This window comes from Cynocephalus volans, chromosome 14 (assembly GCF_027409185.1).
Source record: "Cynocephalus volans isolate mCynVol1 chromosome 14, mCynVol1.pri, whole genome shotgun sequence".
Lineage (NCBI taxonomy): Eukaryota > Metazoa > Chordata > Mammalia > Dermoptera > Cynocephalidae > Cynocephalus > Cynocephalus volans.
The window spans coordinates 11,672,764-11,692,307 of record NC_084473.1 but is presented as its reverse complement, the minus strand read 5'-3'; the positions used below and the strand labels follow the sequence as shown (position 1 = coordinate 11,692,307).

General features: G+C 42.0%; 1 protein-coding gene across 1 annotated transcript in view; it reads right to left on the bottom strand.

Moving 5' to 3' along the window:
* Positions 1–19,544, bottom strand: part of GREB1 (growth regulating estrogen receptor binding 1) — a 141,586-nt gene extending 122,042 nt beyond the window's left edge. Inside the window, exon 1 of the mRNA XM_063078617.1 lies at positions 19,474–19,544. The gene's annotated coding sequence lies outside the window, so the exon portion shown is untranslated. The remainder of the gene's footprint in view (positions 1–19,473) is intronic.

The window sequence follows — 19,544 nt, the reverse complement described above, 5'->3', positions numbered from 1 at the left end:
AAGTGCTGTGGCTGGCATAAAGGAGGGCACTGAAGAGTATGGGAATGAAAATTAAAAGGCAATATTGAGGCTGGCTGGTTAGCTCAGTTAGAGCGCAGTGTTATAACACCAAGGTCAATGGTTTGATCTCCAGCCAGCAGCCAAAAAAAAGTAATGTTGAATTAGTCATGATAGCCAAAATGTGGAAATAACCCAAACGTCCATCAACTGATGGGCATGTAAATTAGCACGGCCACTCCAGGGAGGAATCTTGCAGCACCTACTTAAAGTGGAAGTGCACGGACCACAAACCCCAGCAATTCTGCCCCATAAATTCCCCTAGCAAGGCACAAAGAGATACGAAAGGATGGTTACAGCAATGTCTGTCGCAATACTAGAAATCAGAAAACAATCAAAATGTCTATCATTAGGAGGAGAGATAAAGAATAAATTGTGATATATTCATACCGCAGAATACCAAAGATCAGTTAAAATGAACTAGATCAATAATGTGCATATGAATGATGCCATTTATGACCCACAAATTTAAGCACTGAAAGCAATGGATATGCATGTATGCAATAAAGACGTGAAAATCTGGGCAGAAAGAGACAAGCCACACTTATGAGAGTGGTCCCTCTGGGATGAGGGATGTGCCAGAGGGACTTCATTCTTATCAGGAATGGTTCTTTCCTTTACGATCTGGGATTGTGTAAAACCTCTCTCCACTCTAGGGAACTGAGATCAGAGTAGTGTTGACTAGCCCCAGCCAACTAGGACACTGGTCTCTTAATCCTCAGAAAACCTTCTCTTTTACCAGTCACCTCTGTTGTGGCCCCTTTTTCTCCTTTCCTTCCAGCATTAGCAAAGAAGCTGGCCCCTCTGGAAGCTAGATAGCCCAGGTGGCACCAATACAGGCTTGAGGCCAGATGGAGTTTGGTTTGAGTCCTAGTTCCACCACCTCCTAGCTGCATGATTTTGTCATTGAGGCTTTCAAAGCCTCCATTCCTAGCAATGAAACTGAGGTAACAGAACACACCTCATGAACTTTTTATAATAATTAAATGATGTATTCATTCAACCTGTGACATCACTACAGGAAGTGCTACAGAAAAAAATAATACATAAAATAGATGTAGATGCATAGAAAGTATCTGGTACAATATTTGGAGTCAATAAATACTTTCATCATGTAATTATTGTCTTTTTATCAGATAAACAATTAAATGCACAAATATGTGAATTGAGCAAAGCCCCAAATTGTACGAGTTCTGTCAACTTAAGAGGAAATCCAAGTTCTAATAAGTAAAAAATCGGTTCAGCCCTAAGAATATGATTCCTGAAAATAAACAAAACACAGCAAGGATCTAGAAGTAGGCATGAGGTTGTGTTTGTGATGGCACATATCTCAAAATTATCTTCCTAAAAGGAACAATACAACATAGAATATAAAAGTGGCTTCTTTTTAAATCAACGGGGTCGTAGTAATTGAGAGGTAAAAAGAAAATATACCTAAAACACGTCACAATCAAAAATCCCATCCCCCTCCTTTCAGTCACATCCTCTTGCCACTGTTGCAATTTATTCAAAGAGCTTATGACATAAGTGCATAAATGCAAAACCAATAGGGAACACAGCTGAATTAGTGTTCCTTCATGAAAAAAATGGAACGTGTTCATTGGCCCAATGCAGGAGACTGCAGTACTCAGCTGGGGTCCCCTGGGTGTCCAGAGGCGCTGCCTCCACGTTCTCTGTTTCCTCTGCTGTTCCTGACTGCTTCCTCCCGCAGAGGCACCGCAGTGGGCCAGGAGTCTCACCATTCCCTGCTGTCAAGATGTAAAGTGCCTGTTATTTGCTCAGCTTCGGCTTTCCCAGCAGTTGGAACCATTTTACCTGATAAAGTAACAATGTGTTACTTGCATGATACTTTTGAATAGTTCCTGGAAGCTAAACAGATCATTTTACTTGCAACATTTTAGTTGCTGCAATAAAAATACTAGCCAGAAAAATCAACAATACCACTTCAATTTTTTTAAAGTGACAATTCTATAATGTTAGGAAATTACCTAACAAGGAGATCTGATACCTGTAGAAATCAACATTTGTGTACTAGAATCTTGACAGTAATGACCTGGATAAAAATTCCTAGCAGGCCTACAGGAAAACTGTATGTACGATATGATAGCCTTTTTTGGAAAATGCATATTACATGTGTACATTAAAAACACAAGAACCCCCCAACATGTCAACAATGGTTATCTCTAGGAAGAGGAACTAGTGGGGTTTTTTTTCCCCGTGTTTTATAAGCTTTCTGCAATTAACACATACAATTTTTACACTTTGAAGAAAATGCTTTTTAGTCTTTAAATCAGAGAAGTAAATCCATAATTTTTCCTCAGAACAAAACAGAGAGACTGATGTAAATGGCTAATGCAAATATTATTGATCAGATCTTGCCCAGCATTAACAGCACAGTGGCAGCTTGGGGCTCTGCTCCCCTAAGTCCCCCATGGGGAGACCCCTGCACAGTCAGGGCAAAGGACAGGGCCAGATAACAGCGTTTAAACATGTCTCTGATGTCTTCAGCCATCACACTGGACGGCCAACCAATGGAAACAAAAGATCATTCTCGCAGTTCCTGCCACGGCCAGCCTTCCTGCTCCCCACCTTTTGATACTGACTCGTTTCCCGGCCTGACCTCTGCACCCACACACAAAGGCCTCATTTGCAGCATAGTCAGTGGTGGCAAAATTCTTTCCAAATTTAGCCAACCAGAGAACAATTTTTTTTCCCCCCAAACCAGCTTTGTGTCTTCAAAACCCAACTGCAGTGAAAATGGAGTTTTGTAATGAAATGAACAAAAAGTACGATCTTCATTCCATAAATAATAATAATTTTGTGTTCATGGGGATTATCTCAGCATATGGGGATTACAGATAAATTTTGCTTAATTGTGCTTCCTATTTTTTCTTCAATGAACATGTTTGTATGATAAAACATTTTTTAAAAACATTTTTTTTTCTATTTTGGTGGCTGGCGGTATGCGGATCTGAACTCTTGACCTTGGTGTTATAACACCATTCTCTAACCAACTGAGCTAACCAGACAGTCCACCAATAATTTTTTAAAACAAATTACAATTTTTTAAAAAGTTGAAACCACAATGTTTAAAAATAGAAATCCAAAATTGCACTTGAGTTCCATGTGTCCCATACACAAGTTTTTAGAAAGCCAGCTACAGGAAGCCACATTGGGGGTTAGGGGAGACCTCACAGAAGCTGACAGCTGAAATCAGTCAGCAATTCAGTAGAATCTGCAGCTGCCACAGCAGACAAAGTGGGAGTCTAGCCCAGTCATGCCCAGGCCTATCACAAGGTCAACTCCACTCCGAGGTCAGTGCGCCCCAGATTGGCCCAGAACACCAAGGGTCACCACCCCTCCCTGGAGAGGCAGGCTGCCCAGCTGCTCAGTGGCAAAACTCCAAGGAAACTCAAACGCACATCACTCACCCAGATTCTCTGAGCCCCGACTCACATTTACACCTAACTAACTGCCACCCAGTCCTGACCCACAGGGTCCCTAAGCTTAGCTGCCCGTGTGGATCTCTTGAAGCCTACATTTAGCTATATGAACATCTCAAACGTATTGCCCAAACTTTAGGCACTTTAGTGTCCCAATATATTTGACTTGATAATAGGAAGCACCAATTCTTAAAACCTTAGAATAAGTCAATGCAAGTGCAATTCAGTGGAGAACAGGTAGCCTTCTCAACAAATAGTGCTGGAACATCGGATATCCTTAGGCAAAGAAATGAACCTCAGACCTAAGCCTTTACCCCTTATGCAAAAATTAACTCACAATGGATCACAGACTCAAACATAAAACATAAAACTAAAAAACTTTTAGAAAAGAAACAACAGGAAAATTTCATGATCTAGGCCTAGTCAAAGAGTTTTAAATTTTGACCTCAAAAGCACAATCCATAAAATAAAAAGTTAACACACTGGACTTCATCAAAATTGAAAAGTTTTGGTCTGCAAAAGACCCTGTTAAGAGGATGAAAAAGACAAACTACAGAATGGAAGAAAATGTTTGCAAACCACATATCCAACAAAGGACTGCTACCTAGAATTTTTTTTAAACTCTCAAGACTTAATAATGAAACAAAACAATCAAATCCAATTAGAAAATGGGCAAAAGATATGAACAGACATTTTAATGAAGAGTATATACAGATGGCAAACAAGCCATTAAAAGATGTTCAGGGGCCGAGCCCGTGGCGCACTCGGGACAGTGCGGCACTGGGAGTGCGGCAACGCTCCCGCAGCGGGTTCGGATCCTATATAGGAATGGCCGGTGCGCTCACTGGCTGAGTGCCGGTCACGAAAAAGACAAAAAATAAATAAAAAAAGAAAAAGATGTTCAGCATCATTAGCCAGTAGGAAAATACAAATTTAAACCACAATAAATTATCACTACACACCTATCATAATGGTTAAAATAAAAAATAGTCACACCACCAAATGTTGGCAAGGATGCAGAGAAACTGGATCCTCATACATTGCTGGTAAGAATGTAAAATGGTACAGTCACTCTGGAAAACTGTTTTGCAGTCTCTTATGAAATTAAACATGCAACTACCATAAGACCCAGCAACCGCACTCTTGGATATTTATCCCATAGAAATGAAAACTTATGTTTATACAAAAACCTGTACACAAAAGTTCATACTAGCATTATTCATAACAGCCAAAAACTGGAAACAAGTCATATATCCTTCAGCAGGTTAATGGTTAAACAGTCTGTGGTACATCCATACCATGGAATACTTACTCAGTAAGAAAAAGAAATGAACCATTGATACTTAAAATAACTTGGATAAGTTTCCAGGGAATTACACCAAGTGGAAAAAAAAAAAAAGCCAATCTCAAAAAGTCACATACTATGTAATTCTATTTCTATAATATATTTGAACAACAAAATTACAGAGATAGAAAATAGATCGGTGATTGCCAGGGGGATGGGGAAGAGAAGTAACTACTGCTGTAAAAGAGTGACATGAGTGACCTTTGTCTGGTTGTGACTATTATCTCTTGATTATATCAATGTCGTGATACCATACGACAGTTTTGCAATATGTTACCACCGGGAGAAACTGAGTAAAGGGTACATGAGATTTCTGTTATTTCTTTTAACTGCATGTGAATCTATACCTCAAAATAAAAATTTTAATTAAAAAATAAATATAAATCAGGATTTTAAAAAAATATTCCTCTCGCTAGCAGCTTGCTATAGCACTATGCCACCTGAGTAGAAAGAATCCTGTCCCCCAGACATCTGACTTTGTTAATCAGATACTTGAGCATGGTGACGGGGTTGGGAAGATAAGCTGCAGCTCCGCACCACTGTTTCCGTGGGAGAAATCTCGCTGGGAATTTGCAAACTTTATGCAATATTAATGGGATTAGAAGGAGCATCCAAAGGCCAAGTTGGAGCCAGTGTTCTTCATTCATATAAATGACCTGAGATAAATATACACTGAGGGGGTTCAAATCCCAAGAAGGCATTTCTGTTCCCTTCCATGGTGATCGAATATTTGAAGGAAGACCCCACTGGCAACCCCAGCCCCAATTTGAGAGGCATTTGCATCCCTGGGGTCAGTGCACAGCGGCTGGTGCCTGACCTCAACAGAGCCAGAGCAGGAGGTTGAGCATTTCTGGGAGGAAGAAAGAGAGGCCGGTGCTTCTGCTGGACTCCTGAGGACATCACAGTGGCAACTGCACCGCATGAGGAGCGAGAGGAGAGGGAGGAAGCACCAAAGAGCACAAAAGACAGTTTCACAGTCAAACACACAGAGCCTGAAATCCAGCTGTGCCACTTTCCAGAGCTGTAATGCCCTTCACTTCTGGGAGTCTGGTTTTCCTCATCTGTGAAATGGGGTTATTATTACATACATCACAGAACTGCCCTTCCTTCCCCACTCATCCAAGTTCCACAACACCGAATCCTGCTCCCTCAAGAAAAAGCACCTTATCCTAACCAAGACCAGGGTGCACACAGAGGCTAAGAGCTCAGACCCTGGGCCTAGACGGCTTGTGTCCAAATTCTGTTTCTGCCACTTCCTAGGTGTGCGGCCTTAGACAAGCTACCTAACCTCTCTGTGCCTCAGTTTCCCACACTACAAAATGAGGATGATAAAAATAGCATCTTCCTTATAAGGTTGTTGAGAGGATTCAGTGACCTATATGTGAAGTGCTTGGAACAGTGCATGGACCCAACTTATTCTTTTTAATGTGTCTTTTGGGGTAATATTTCAGGAAGAAGAAATAATATTTCCTTGGGACTATTTTTTTAAACTTTGCTGTATGATAAAAGAACTAGGTTAAACCATATGAAATTGGCAATGTGCTACCACTTTGACCTACAGAAACAGCAAGTTTGTATGGTTCCACCTAGTCAGTAAATCTCACCTCAGTTTACACATCTGTAGAATGTGTATCCTCATTCAGAGGCTGTGGTGAGGTTAAGCGATTATGTAAAATCTTGGCCCAAAGTGGGGGCTTAGTAAATTGTGTAAAAACCACCAATCTCGGGGCCGGCCTGTGGCTCACTCGGGAGAGTGCGGTGCTGATAACACCAAGGCCACGGGTTCGGATCCCATATAGGGATGGCCGGTTTGCTCACTGGCTGAGTGTGGTGCTGACAACACCAAGACAAGGGTTAAGATCCCCTTACCGGTCATCTTTATTAAAAAAAAAAAAAAAAAAAAAACCACCAATCTCCTTCCCCAGTTAGATGCTCAAACATGGCTTATAAGCAATATCTCTAAAGAAAGAGAGATGGAGATAAACAGCTAATGTTACAGGCCCAATTCCCCATGTAGACCAGACCAGTCAATGTCACATTGGGGGAGGGGAGACCCCCATCCTAAAAGATCATAGAATGGCCCAGAGCAATCACCACAGGAACTGAGCAAGAGATCAGATGACGGTGAAAACACCACCACCACGGGAAAGCACCACTAAGGCCAGACCCCAAAGGCGGGTGATGATGACAATAATAATCACAATAATAACAAGTTTTGAGCTCTTTCTATGTACAAGGCAAAATCATATGAGCACCTGATATGTAACACACTGAATTCTTGCAACCACACTATGAGGTATTTCTTATTATTGACCCCATTTCACAGATGAAGAAACAGACCTAGAGAACATGAAGTAGCTTGCCCAAGTGTTGTCAAGTTCCTGTGAAACCCTGGGTCTGCATGACTTCAGGTGACCAGCTCATAGCTGCACAGCCATGAGCTCAAACACTCAGATCAACCCCACTTAAAAAGATGTAGGATTATCATCACTGAAAGGCAAGGCCAACTAAGGAAGCCAGAAGTCAGCAGTTGTGTCAGGAATGGACTCCAGATTTCAAGACAAAAAATGCCAGATTTCCGCAGACCTCTTGCCAAGGCAGTTTCCAGAGCAGTGCTTGTCAACCTTTAGCATGCCTAAGACTCACTCAGAGAAAACACAAATTCCTGCCCCACCACCAGGGATCCTTATGGAAAGCTGTTACATTTCTAATCATTTCCCAGGTGATGCTGCTACACCTGGTCCATAAGCCTCACTGGAGGATCCAGATGGTATCTTATGGTTCCAAAATCTCTTGAGTTAATGTGATAAGTTGGGGAAAATGATTTTTGTATTGGGGGTACCCTCAGGTTAGACTGCCCCTACAGCCCATCTTTTCAGCCTGGCTCTGTCCAGCCTCCCCTCTCACTTTGGAGTCAGGTAAAAATGGGCTCTCCACCATTTGCTGGCCATGTAACTTGGGCAAGTCCATTGATGTTTCTGCACCTCCACTGCCTCATCCTTACAATGGGTCCAATACTCACTTACTGAGTAAGGGTTAAGTGAGGTAGGTTATGTAAAGCACCCAAGCTAGGGACAAAGGCAATAACTACTCAGTTGTTCTTTCACTCTTTCTCTATCAGATTCATTTTCCCTAAGTCCCCAAACACACTGCTATGGGTTAAATGTAGCCGCAAAAGTTCATGTATTGGAAACTTAACCCCCATTGGTGGGAAATCCAATTATGGTACTTTGAAATGTGAGGCCTTTGAGAGGTGACTGGATCTTGAGGACTGTGGCCTCCTAAATGGATTAATCCATTCATGAAGTAATGACTTATCACGGGTGTGGTTCTGATGGCTTTATAAGGAGAGCAAGTGGGAAAGTTAGGTGGCTCGCTCCTGCCATCGTCACCATGTCATACCCTGCACTGGCACAGGATTCTAGAGAGACTCCACATCAAGGAGAAGGCCCTCACCAGATGCGCTCCCTGGACTGTGGGCTTCCCACCCTCCAAAACTGTAAGAAATAAATTTTGTTTCCTTATAAATTACCCAGTTTCAGGTGTTCTGTTATCTGTTATAAGCAACAGAAAATGGACTAATACACACACCAATTCAAATTTTATATTTTTATAAACTTCTATCATGTGTATAGCCATTAGTAAGGATAGCAGCAATACCTTACATCTCTGTAGTTTACAAACTGCCCCTTGAGGACAGGGTCTGAAGCTTATACCTCACTACACCCAAGGCAGTACCTGGCACAGAGGAAGCATTCAGTAAGAATTTATTGATCAAAAAAGGGACTGAATCCATTCTCAAACTAAAATTTTGAGAAGAAAATGTAACCTTCAGAGACATGAGCTTACACTAATACAGGCTTTCTGTTCAACCAAAAGCCTCTCTCCTCTTCTCACTTGCAAACAGGTACATGGCCCAGAGTAGCCATGCAGTTCTCTGCTTTGCCCCACTAGTAACTTCTAACAGAAAAGGGACAGGTTTCTACTCAGCCTGACAGCCTGGAATTCTGGAGTGACCGCAAAATTCTATTTCTGTCACTATTGAACCAACTTATACTATTAAAATGAAAATTTTGTGAAAGTCTTATAATTGGATAATACAACCAAACTCAACAGAGCTCATAATGAAGAGAACCAACTTTGCAGAACCCTGTTTCTGCTATTTAAATGCATTCAAGTAACTAAATGATATTTAACTTTTCAGCTTTATAGAGGTGCCAAAATCTGCTACTCAGATCAGTTCCTGGATTTCCCCCTTGGGCTTCCATTTTCTTATTTCTAACCCATGCCTCTCAGGATCATCCTTGGGTAGAAAAGCTGAGAAAGCACTTCAGTAGCATGGCCACCTTCAGCAGCAGAATCATCTGCAGAGTGAATGCTGGTGCAGAGAGATGCACAGATAATCCCTCACCACTACGAGATACAGTCTGAGGATCTGGTCCAGGTTCTGCAGCTGACCGTTTTGTGATAGCTTCTCAATCTATAATAAGGGAAGGGTGTCTTCTAAAGAGCAAAGAGGTCTTCCTAAATCCAAGGCCCCAGGTGGGTTCTTGCAATATGACCTCTAAATTGACCTAATGATCCACATTCAAATCCAACAGAAGACACGACATCTGACCGTGAACTGCAATCATTTCTTATGGGTGGTCTGTGTATGTGGCTACCTTCAACATCAAAATAAACCAGTACATTTAAGGAATGTATGAATAATGAGCGTAGATGTTATTAACATGGCAGGGAGTTCATCTGATCATCCAAATTCAGAAGTGCTTGCTTTCTAAAGGACCTAGCAATTGTTATGTGCTGTTTCCAGTCAAAACCTGTGCACCAACAACCAACAAATACCTGCAGGTAAGCAGCTCATTGTGCACTGCCCTGGGCCAGCACAGTGGTGTGTACATTCAGTCCCCGCCCCAAGCACAAAAAGATCACCAGCCACATAGATGTCACCTGTGTGTGCTCCAGCCTCACCCACTACAGGAAGTAGAATCCCTGGTGCTCTTGCAAACCAGTACTCTAACTGTGGGCTCCAGAACTGCGTGTGCTCACCTCAGGGACTACCTGAGGCAATCTGAGGGTGTGTTATAGACTAAATGTCTGTGTCCTCCAAATCTTCATGTGTTGAAGCCCTAACCCTCAGTGCAGCTGTAGTTGGAGACAGGGCCTGTAAGGAAGTAGTTTAGGTGAAAGGGTGGGGCCCTGATCCAATAGGACTAGTGTCCTTCTAAGAAGAGACATCAGAGATCTCTCTTCCCGTTTCTGTCTCTCGCCGTCTCCCACCATGTGAGAACACAGGGAGAGGGCAGCTGTCTATAAACCAGTGAGAGGCCTCACCCACTCAGCTGGATTTTAGACTTCCCAGCCTTCAGAACTCTGAAAAAATAAATGTTTGTTCTTTAAGCCACCCAGTCTGTGGTATTTTGTTATTAGCCTGTGACGGTAAATTTTAGGTGCCAACTTGACTAGATTAAGGAATACCTAGAAACCTGGTAAAGCATTATTTTTGGGTATGTGAGGCTATTTCCAGAGGAGATTAGCATGTGTGCCTGCGTGGACAGGGTGGGAAAGATCCGCCCTCAACATGGGCAGGCACCCTCCACTCTACTGGACCCAGAGAGAACAAAACCAGAGGAAAAGGTGAATCTCTCTTTATCCACTGGAGCTGGGACACTCTGCTGTCCTGTCTGTGGACTTCAGAACTCCAGGATCTTCACCAGGTTTGGGTTCCAGGACTTATACCAGTGTCACCTCCAATTCTTAGGCCTTTGGCTTCAGACTGAGAATCACACCATAAGCTTCCCTGGCTCTGAGGCTTTCGAACTTGGACTGAGCCATGCTACTGGCATCCAGCCTGCAGATGGCCTATCGTGGATTCCTCAACCTTCATAATCACATGAGCCAATAAACCCCCTCTCATATATCTACATACATAGCCTATTGGTTCTGTCTCTTTGGAGAACCCAGACTATACACAGCCTGAGCTGACTAATATAAGGGTGCAAGAAAGCAATATTGGATTTTTGTTACTATGTGCCCCTTCCCTTAAAAATTATAAACACATTAAGCCCTGGTAAATGATTGGTTCTGCCCCAGGTGCTGGCATCATATATGGCGAGAGACATACCGTGAAGAAACAGTGAGCATCCCACAGCTCAGGGGGGTTGTCAGGACCCCCCCACCTGTCTAGCTTCTCTCCAGGGATTGCAACATATCACAGCTTACATTATGATCTTCGATAATGGAATCTGCTCTATTTTCTATGCAGATAGGGAATGATAAAGACAAGCTCTTGCAGCAGAGGCACACAGCCAGTCTTACCCCCAGAACCTAAGCTCCACGAGGGCAGGAATTTGTGTCTGTTTTGTTCACTGCTGGATCGCCAGCACTTAGACTAGAACCTGGCACACAGTATATACTCAATAAATGTTTATGCATTTAAAAACTGATGGTGATTTTGTTGCTAAAACATGTCTTACCTTTACAAACCATTGTGCCTGCAGATTATTAAATCTTAGAAGCAACTTTCTAAGCCTGTTTTAAATTTCTCCAAATGAAGATTTCAACGGGTTTTTAATTCATTTTGTTAATGATTAGTTGATATCAAGGAATAGATATTTACTAGCTAAATTTCAACAAAAACTTGCAAAATTGGCAGATGGGACTGAACATAAACATTGTGATTTAATAAATACAGCCAATGATGAGCTATTTTTATCTGGACCTAAGTATCTTTGTGAGGTGTCTTTTCAACAAGGACAGCATTAAAATCAATATCAAATAAACTGAACCTAGGACCAGGCCTTTGAATTTCTATCTCATAAAATGCAATCAAAGATTTTCAAAAATAATAAAGCATATTCATATAAATAAAATATTTAGTAGGAGAAAAAAAGACTTTTGTACAATTTAATAAATGACAATTATCTTTTAAATGGCATTTATTTCATCTTTATCCTCTGAATTTCTATTTTATTTGCAATGTGAAAGATCTTCCCACAGTAGCATGTGTATACAATTTATAACTAAGTAGAAAATCATATATTTGGGGGTGCCTACTCAAGATGTCTTTACTGATACGTTTGCATGATGAATAATTTTTGGAGACAACTGCTGTGGGCCAGCTGCAGCCTGGCATCAGTCTTTCTTGGGACCTGGGCTCTGCTTCCTGAGGTGATGTCTCCATTTTCCAAGCCTGATGTGGCTGGTTGCTTCACTCCTGTCTGTTCTCTACTCCAGCTGTGATCCAGCCCCAGCGGATTAAGAGCCATTTTTTCCAGGACACATCCTCTATGAGAGCCTGCCCATCAGGACTGCCTGGGAGACTCCTGATAACATGACAGGCACTCAGAGTCACTTTCTCATTGCAATTCCCTTCCCAGGTCTCAGAGGGGAGTCTCATGAGGGCTGGACTGGAAACAGTCTAGATGACAGACCCTTTTCCTCAAACTAAATTTTTACCCTTTTCTCTTCCCTTACATTGACACTTGCAAACCACATTCTCGAGAGTCAACCCACTGTCCCCACCTCCGCTCCAGCTCACCCATGCCTCAGTGGACCCAACTCAGGGTCTCACGGAAACCTACCCCCATCCCAAACTCCTCACAGAAGGAAATGAAGCTCTGCTAAGTGAAGTCTGTTTCAGGTCACCAACTGTGATAACACAGCTGAGCTCACAACTTACCTTGCTCCTTTTTGGGAAGTTGCATACAGTCGACCGGGAAGTATCGTGGACTGGGTTCTCAACTGCTGATCAAGAAACAAACAAAGCAACAAACATTTCCTGACTGGGCATACTGGGAACTCAAAGAAGAAATGATGGGAGATGTTTAGTTCTAACTTAAGATGTAGCCAAATGTGGCAAAGTTGCTTCTAGCAAGTGGGATGGCATCACGGAAGAGCCCACTCTGTGCCTGGGCATGTCCATTGCAATGTTCCAGGGCTAGGAGAATAATCTCGGAGTAAAGTTCCACACTCAATGACCAAGGAAACAATGCATGGTGACCAGGTAGGGAGTCAACCAGGTGGGACAGGGAATCCAGGAAAGTGAACCCTGAGATCAAACAGGAAATCAGCATCCAGGGGATCTGTCCCAGGAAGTGGGAACTAGTCACCAAGTCAGGGTGCAGATGCCAGCATGTAGTCACTAAAAGGGGTTGGTAAGAAGATGCCCAGTCCTCAGGTACATAATGGGTTGCTGCAGTAGACTACCTGGTAGGAGGGTAATTAGCAGAACTGTCTAGAGAATGAAGGCTTGGAACAATGCAGAAACCATGCCTCCAAACATGGCAATGGGCTCTTGTTGAAGGAGAGAAACAGAAGAAAACTGGCTGCTGAGCCCCAGAACCAGAGCATAAAGCTGCTTAGATCCTTCAGCTTCATTCCTGGAACCGGAAGAGAAGGATGCTAATATTTACTCAATACCTACTACATGCCAAGAACGCTTTTCATGTACAATATATTCAATCCTATGACAATCCAGAAAAATTGTTATTGTTATTATCAGATGACTAAATGGAGGTATAGGAACACAAAAAAAATTTCCCAAGGTCTCACAGCTAAGACAAAATATGCCTTGAATTTTCTCAGATCTCACTCTTAACACTGTCCCATGCTGATTTCAAAGGTAGGAATTAAGTATATGGCCCTACTCTCAGACTCATTTTTAAAAACCTTTAGGAAGTTTTTTAATGATTTGGTCCATTTCTTTAATTTTTATTCAAGCCTCTAATAAGTTATTCTTCTTACAAATAAATTTGACAGGATTTGAATGCTTTACTCAAGAAGTTGTACTAAAAGAAAGAAAACAAAAATCGAGCACACTAATAAACAGACATTACTTTAAGATTTCTAAATTATGAAAGAAAGTAAGCAGAAATTTATATCATGCAAAGGAAATTATTAAAATGGTGATACACTGATCCATTTTTTTCTAAATGCTTAGAATATAATGTAAGTGGGGGAAATGCAAACCTGTAAAAACAGTAAATCTAAACCATAGAAAAACATACTGAAATAAATCAAAACCACAATGAGATACCACTTCACCCACTAAGATGGCTACAATAAAAAAGACAATATCAACTGTTGACAAGGATATGGAGAAATTGAAACCCTCATACACTGCTGGCAAAAATGTAAAATGGTACAGCTGATTTGGAAATCAACTTGGTGGTCCCTCAAAAAGTTAAACTTAGAGTTCCTATATGACTCAGCTATTCTATTCCTAGGAATATAACCAAGAGTATTGAAAACACATGTCCACACAAAAATTTGTATATGAATGTTCATAACAGTATTATTCATAATAGCCAAAAAGTAGAAATAATTCAAATGTCCATCAACTGATGAATGAGTAAATAAAATGTGGTTTATCCACGAAATGGAACATTATTCAGCCATATAACGAAATGAAGTACTGATACATGCCACAGCATGGGTGAACCATGAAAACATATGCTAAGTGAAAGAAGCCAGAAACAAAAGACCACGTATTATTGTATGGTTCCATTTATACGAAATATCCAAAACAGCAAATCTGCCATAGAGGCAAAAGTCAGGGGCTGGGAGAAGGGAGATATAGCAGGTGACTGCTAATGGATCCAGGGTTCCTTTTTGGGGTGATGAAAATGTTCTGGAATTAAATAGTAGTGATAGTTGCACAACTGTGAATATATTTTTAGAAACAATGAATTGTACACTTTAAAAGAGTGAATTTTATGGCATGTGAATTATCACTATTTACATATATATATTTTTTAAATGCACTGGGGGAAAAAAGACCAGAAAGATATACACTGTTATATCTTTATTATTATCTTTAAGTATTAACAAGTGGTCATATGTTAATACTCGTGGCCTTTAGGTGGCAGGTAATTTTTTTTCCTTAAAGGTTCTGCCATTCACATACTGTTCAGCTTTAACAAGCCATTTCAGAGCCTGTTCCTCACCTACAAAACACCAACTTTTCAGGCTGTAAGGGGAGTGGTAAGTTGCCTAAAGTTCTTTTACATTGAAGATGTCCAAGGAGTGGTGGCTATAATAATTATTATTATCAGCTAACTCTGGAGTCTAAGGCAGTGGAAAGAAGGGTAGTTATGAATCAATGAACTACTCTTAAATGCGTGAGCTCCTGGTTATTCTTCTCTGGGGATTGCTGCCATACTTCTCCCCAGAGTGTAAGGCATTGCTAATCCCATAATAGATACTTTTATTTGACAAACATGAAACTAAATGACCTTTTGGCTAAAATTCTCCAATGTTTGGGAGCAGGACCTCAAAGTAGAACACGCTTAATTGTTCTCTAAATGTTTCTACCAGTATTAGGCTTGGCTCTCTATCCAGAGTTCCACACGTTCCCTAAAGAATAAAAGCTCATTCATTCATCAGCTATTTATTGAGCACCTACTATGTGGCAGCCATTGTACTGGGTACTAGAATACAACAGTGAGCAAAAGAAACCTAGCACACTTATCATGCCCTTGGGGAGATTAAACATCGAACAAATTAATATGTCACTATAACTGTGGGGTGTCACATGAAGTGCTTCTCAACTTTCTTTTTAATGAAAATTGCCTATAGATGCCCAAGTTCAGAAAGATTTTATTTAATAATTTCTTTCCAAAATCTTTATGAGTAAAGAACATGGAGCAATCCTGTTCAGGGTTCCTGATCAACAAAAGATCCCACAGTCATTCCACAGCTGATATCGTTCTGCACAAAGGGAAGAGGTCTAACATTGCATTGACTTATAGAGTTGGATAGCAGGTAAATGCACAATTTCCAGAAGATTTTGTTTCCATTATTTTTATTTCTTAAAGAGCTTATAGACCCTTCAGCTTCCTTCAAGGCTTCATTGTTCTCAAGTTTGACCACTCAGCAGAGACACCTAGAGGACTTGTTAAAGCACAGATTGCTGGCCACTGCACCCCAAGTTCCTGAGTAGGTCTGGGTAGGGGCTGAGAATCTGCATTTCATACAAGTTCCCTGGAGATGCTGATGCTTCTGGTCCAGGGACTACAATTGGACTATGATTTGAGAACTACCACAGTAGACTAAAAGGCATACTATGCTTCAATGAAGTTAAAGTTAGAAGAAAGCTAACAGATTACCTAGGCCAATCTTTTTGTGTGACAGATGAGAACCTGAGCCTCAAGAGGAGAAACAACTCTCTCAAGGTCAAAACTGAATAAGACAGGCAGGTTCCCTAACTCCCAGGTCACTGGCATTTCTTGGCCAATCTACTTACTTCTGTTGAGCCCTGCCCCTGCCTCCCAAGACATTCCCTTCTTGAGAAATCCAGTAGGGTCATGGTGTGTGGACAAGGGAGACAAAAGAAATAAAATTAACAAAATGTTGACAACACTTCAAGCTGGATAATGATCACAAAGAGGGTCATTATACTAATCTTTCTTCTTTTTGTACATGTTTGAAATTTTCCATAACAAACAAAGCCATGTGAATCAGTTGGATCAAGATTTGTCATAGCACATTTCTGAGAGGGCTTGTATTTCCCCTACAGCCCCTAAAATTATGCCTCCCTGCCAAAAAAAAAAAAAATGTTTTAGAACATCTATGACATGCCAATCCCTGGCTGGGCATTAGAGGGATTCAGGCAAAATTAAGACACAAATTTCTGCCCCCAGAAGCCCATGATTTGTTGGGGTAAATAAATGAAAATTAATGTGTTACAGGAATGAATAAGTGGCAGAAGAGACCATTAAGAGTGAGCTAGAGCATACCCACTAAGCTCAAGAGGACTAAGGCAAGACATCATCCCTTCCACTTCATGTCCCTGAGGTTAAACATTTTTGTTTTGTTTTGTTTTGCTGGCTGACTGGTACAAGGATCAAACCCTGGACCCTGGTGTTATCAGCACCACACACTAACCCACTGAGCTAACCAGCCAGCCCTTTAAACATTTTTTTTCACTTTCTAAGAGCAGTCAAGTTTTAGAAACATGTATTACCATCTATTGGTGATGTTTTATCAAAATGAAAAGAACATCAAAATTACAAATTATAGATAAAGCCCAAGAATCTGCTAGAGAAATAGGTAAATTACAATTTATCCACACAACAGAATATAAAATTATTTAAATGATAATATCAAAGAAATAATGAGATAGGCAATATTCATAATATAATTATTACATGGAAAAACAAGATATAAAATGACATAATAGTATATATCATATTTTATTTGACCAATTTTTAGAAGCATATAGAATTTCATCTTTATTCCAGGAAAAAACACACCAAAGTATAGACAGTAACTATGTCTGGATCATGGATTTCTGGTTTTTTATTTTAACTCTTTTGCATGTTCTTAAATTTTACGTCACAAATAGATATTACTACTACAATAACCTTCCCCTGCCATTTTTTTTTAAGTACAATTAGCTTTAAAGTAGTACAACTTATCTGTATGCCCAGAAACAGAACCAAAAGCCAAGAGCAGCCATTAAGCAGTTCACAAGCTGAGAAGATTAACTGCCTGCAGTCTTTACATAGGGATTAGAGGTCCGTGGACCCTCTGGAATGGCCACCCAGGGTTCTAGCAGCTGCCCTCAATCAGCCCTAATGGTCAGTCGCCCCCACAAAATCCCGAGGCTTCTTTCCAAGTCTGCAACAGAATGTTAGACCGGGAAAGGTGAGACATTAAAAGCAAACTCCCTTCACCCACTTCCTGTATGAACCCACACCACGGCCTTTACTTTAAAGGTCCTCAACGTCCTCGTCCCTCTTAGTTCTGATTACCAGGCCTGGGCAGGGTGCAGGCTGTGGTGTGGGCCCTCTTCATACAGGAAGTGGTGAGGGGGCTTGCTTTTAACAGTCTCCCCTTCGCCCTCTGTATGTCACATTCTATCTTCTTCCCATCATGATTTTTTAATCTTCTAGCAGCTTGCTACTTTGAGATTATCTGAAAACATTCTGGAATCTCTAAAAGATTCAAATGTTGAATCCCCAAACTGGACACAGATTTCTTAAAAAGAAGTTTTCCAGTGTCAAGCAAAATGGTAGTACTAAATGAACACTTACAATATCATGGTTCTGTAAATCTCCTACTGAATGAAAGAGTTATCAAATTCGTTTTACTCACAGAAACCTTTAGACAGGCTCTATGAGGTTATAGACTCCCCTCCTAAAACTGACAAGACAAAAATACAGATATTCAAGGGGTAGCTTCAAATTGCCTATCCAGTAAAAGACTTCAAGTCTTCAAGTCCAACTGGCTATCTTCAGGAATTAGAAACATTTCAAACCACCAACAAATCATTCAAACCATCTTTAATAACAAGAAAGGCCAAGATGGAATTTCAATTTCAGCCTGATCTTACTTCTCACTCCTTAAAAAATACTCCTACCAGGATGAACAGCAGAACACCCCAGGCACCGCTGCTGGGAACTGAAAATGTCACAGATCAAATTGCAAATTTTAAACGAACCAGGTTCGAGCTTAAGAAAAAGACTTGCAAGACTATCTCCTCACCTGTGTTCCATTTAATTGTTTCACGTTTTAAATTTGGTTTTTGTTTCCTAGAAACAGTCATTTCTGAGCAAGTGCTCGGAAACAGTGCTCTGAAAACACTGAATTGGCTATAAACAATTCTGCAAATCTGCCCAGAGATTTATGAAACCCTAAGTGGCCTTTAAAATTCCCAATAACATTTTCTTACAGTGCCGCAGACTAGGTGGCACGAACACATTTACATAAGATGAAGCTCAGAATCTCTGTGTCTAACATTGGGTGTTAAATGCAAAAATTAAAAGTGCTGTCACTGGGTGTTTATTCGAGTTAAATTTATACATTTATTGTTTTAAAGGGATAATAAAAAAAAAACTTGCAAGCCCTAAGTAATTCTTAACTCGATAATAAAAGTTTATTAAAGAAAAGCTTCAGTATACAAAGTAAGTACTTCCTCTTTTCTGCGGGTCCTCATGACCAGGGATCAAAAGAGGGTTGACAGCAAAACGGACCAGCACCCTCCGGCACGAAGGCGGGTCCCCGGGCTCCCCCCGCCCACAGCGGCGCCCTGGCGGCCACACACGCGCGCGCACGCACCTTCTCGGACTTCAGGCAAGAAGCCTTTGTTCCCGGGACCCAGGCTGGAATCGGTTACGAAGCCGCCACTCCCCCGAGCCAGCCTCCGCAGGCGCGGGAACCCTTCCGACACCGTCCCGGGGCCGCTCTGGCAAGAAGCCCTACTCGCCCCCGTGTCGCGAGTGCTGCGGGAGATGCGGCTGCCACCTCGGGCTCCAAACGGCCTTCCTCAACCCACAGGGACAGGCGCACACGCACCCACCAGCACTGTCACTTTGAACAGTGCCCGCCAATGGAGCGATAAACGGATGAATCGGTCGCAAACAACCGTGCAGATCCGTCCAGAGCTGCCTGTGCCCAGCGCTGCGCCCTCTCGCTCTGCCCGCGCGCGCCAGCAGCACCCAGGTCCCCCACGCCCGCGGGGCTGACCCCGGACGCTCCCGCCGCTCCTTCCCGGGACCGGAGCCAGAAAGCGCCCACGGCCAGCCAGCGCGCCTTCCCCGCCCGGCGCCTCCTGCCCGTGGCGCTGGGCCGGGGCCGAGGTCCCCTCCCGGCGGGGCCGGCTCCCGCCGCACGCGCCGCGCTCACCTCCGGCCCTTTGTCCTGCGGCCGCCGCCGCCCCGCTCCCGAACGCCCGCCGCCGTCCTCCGGGGCCGGCC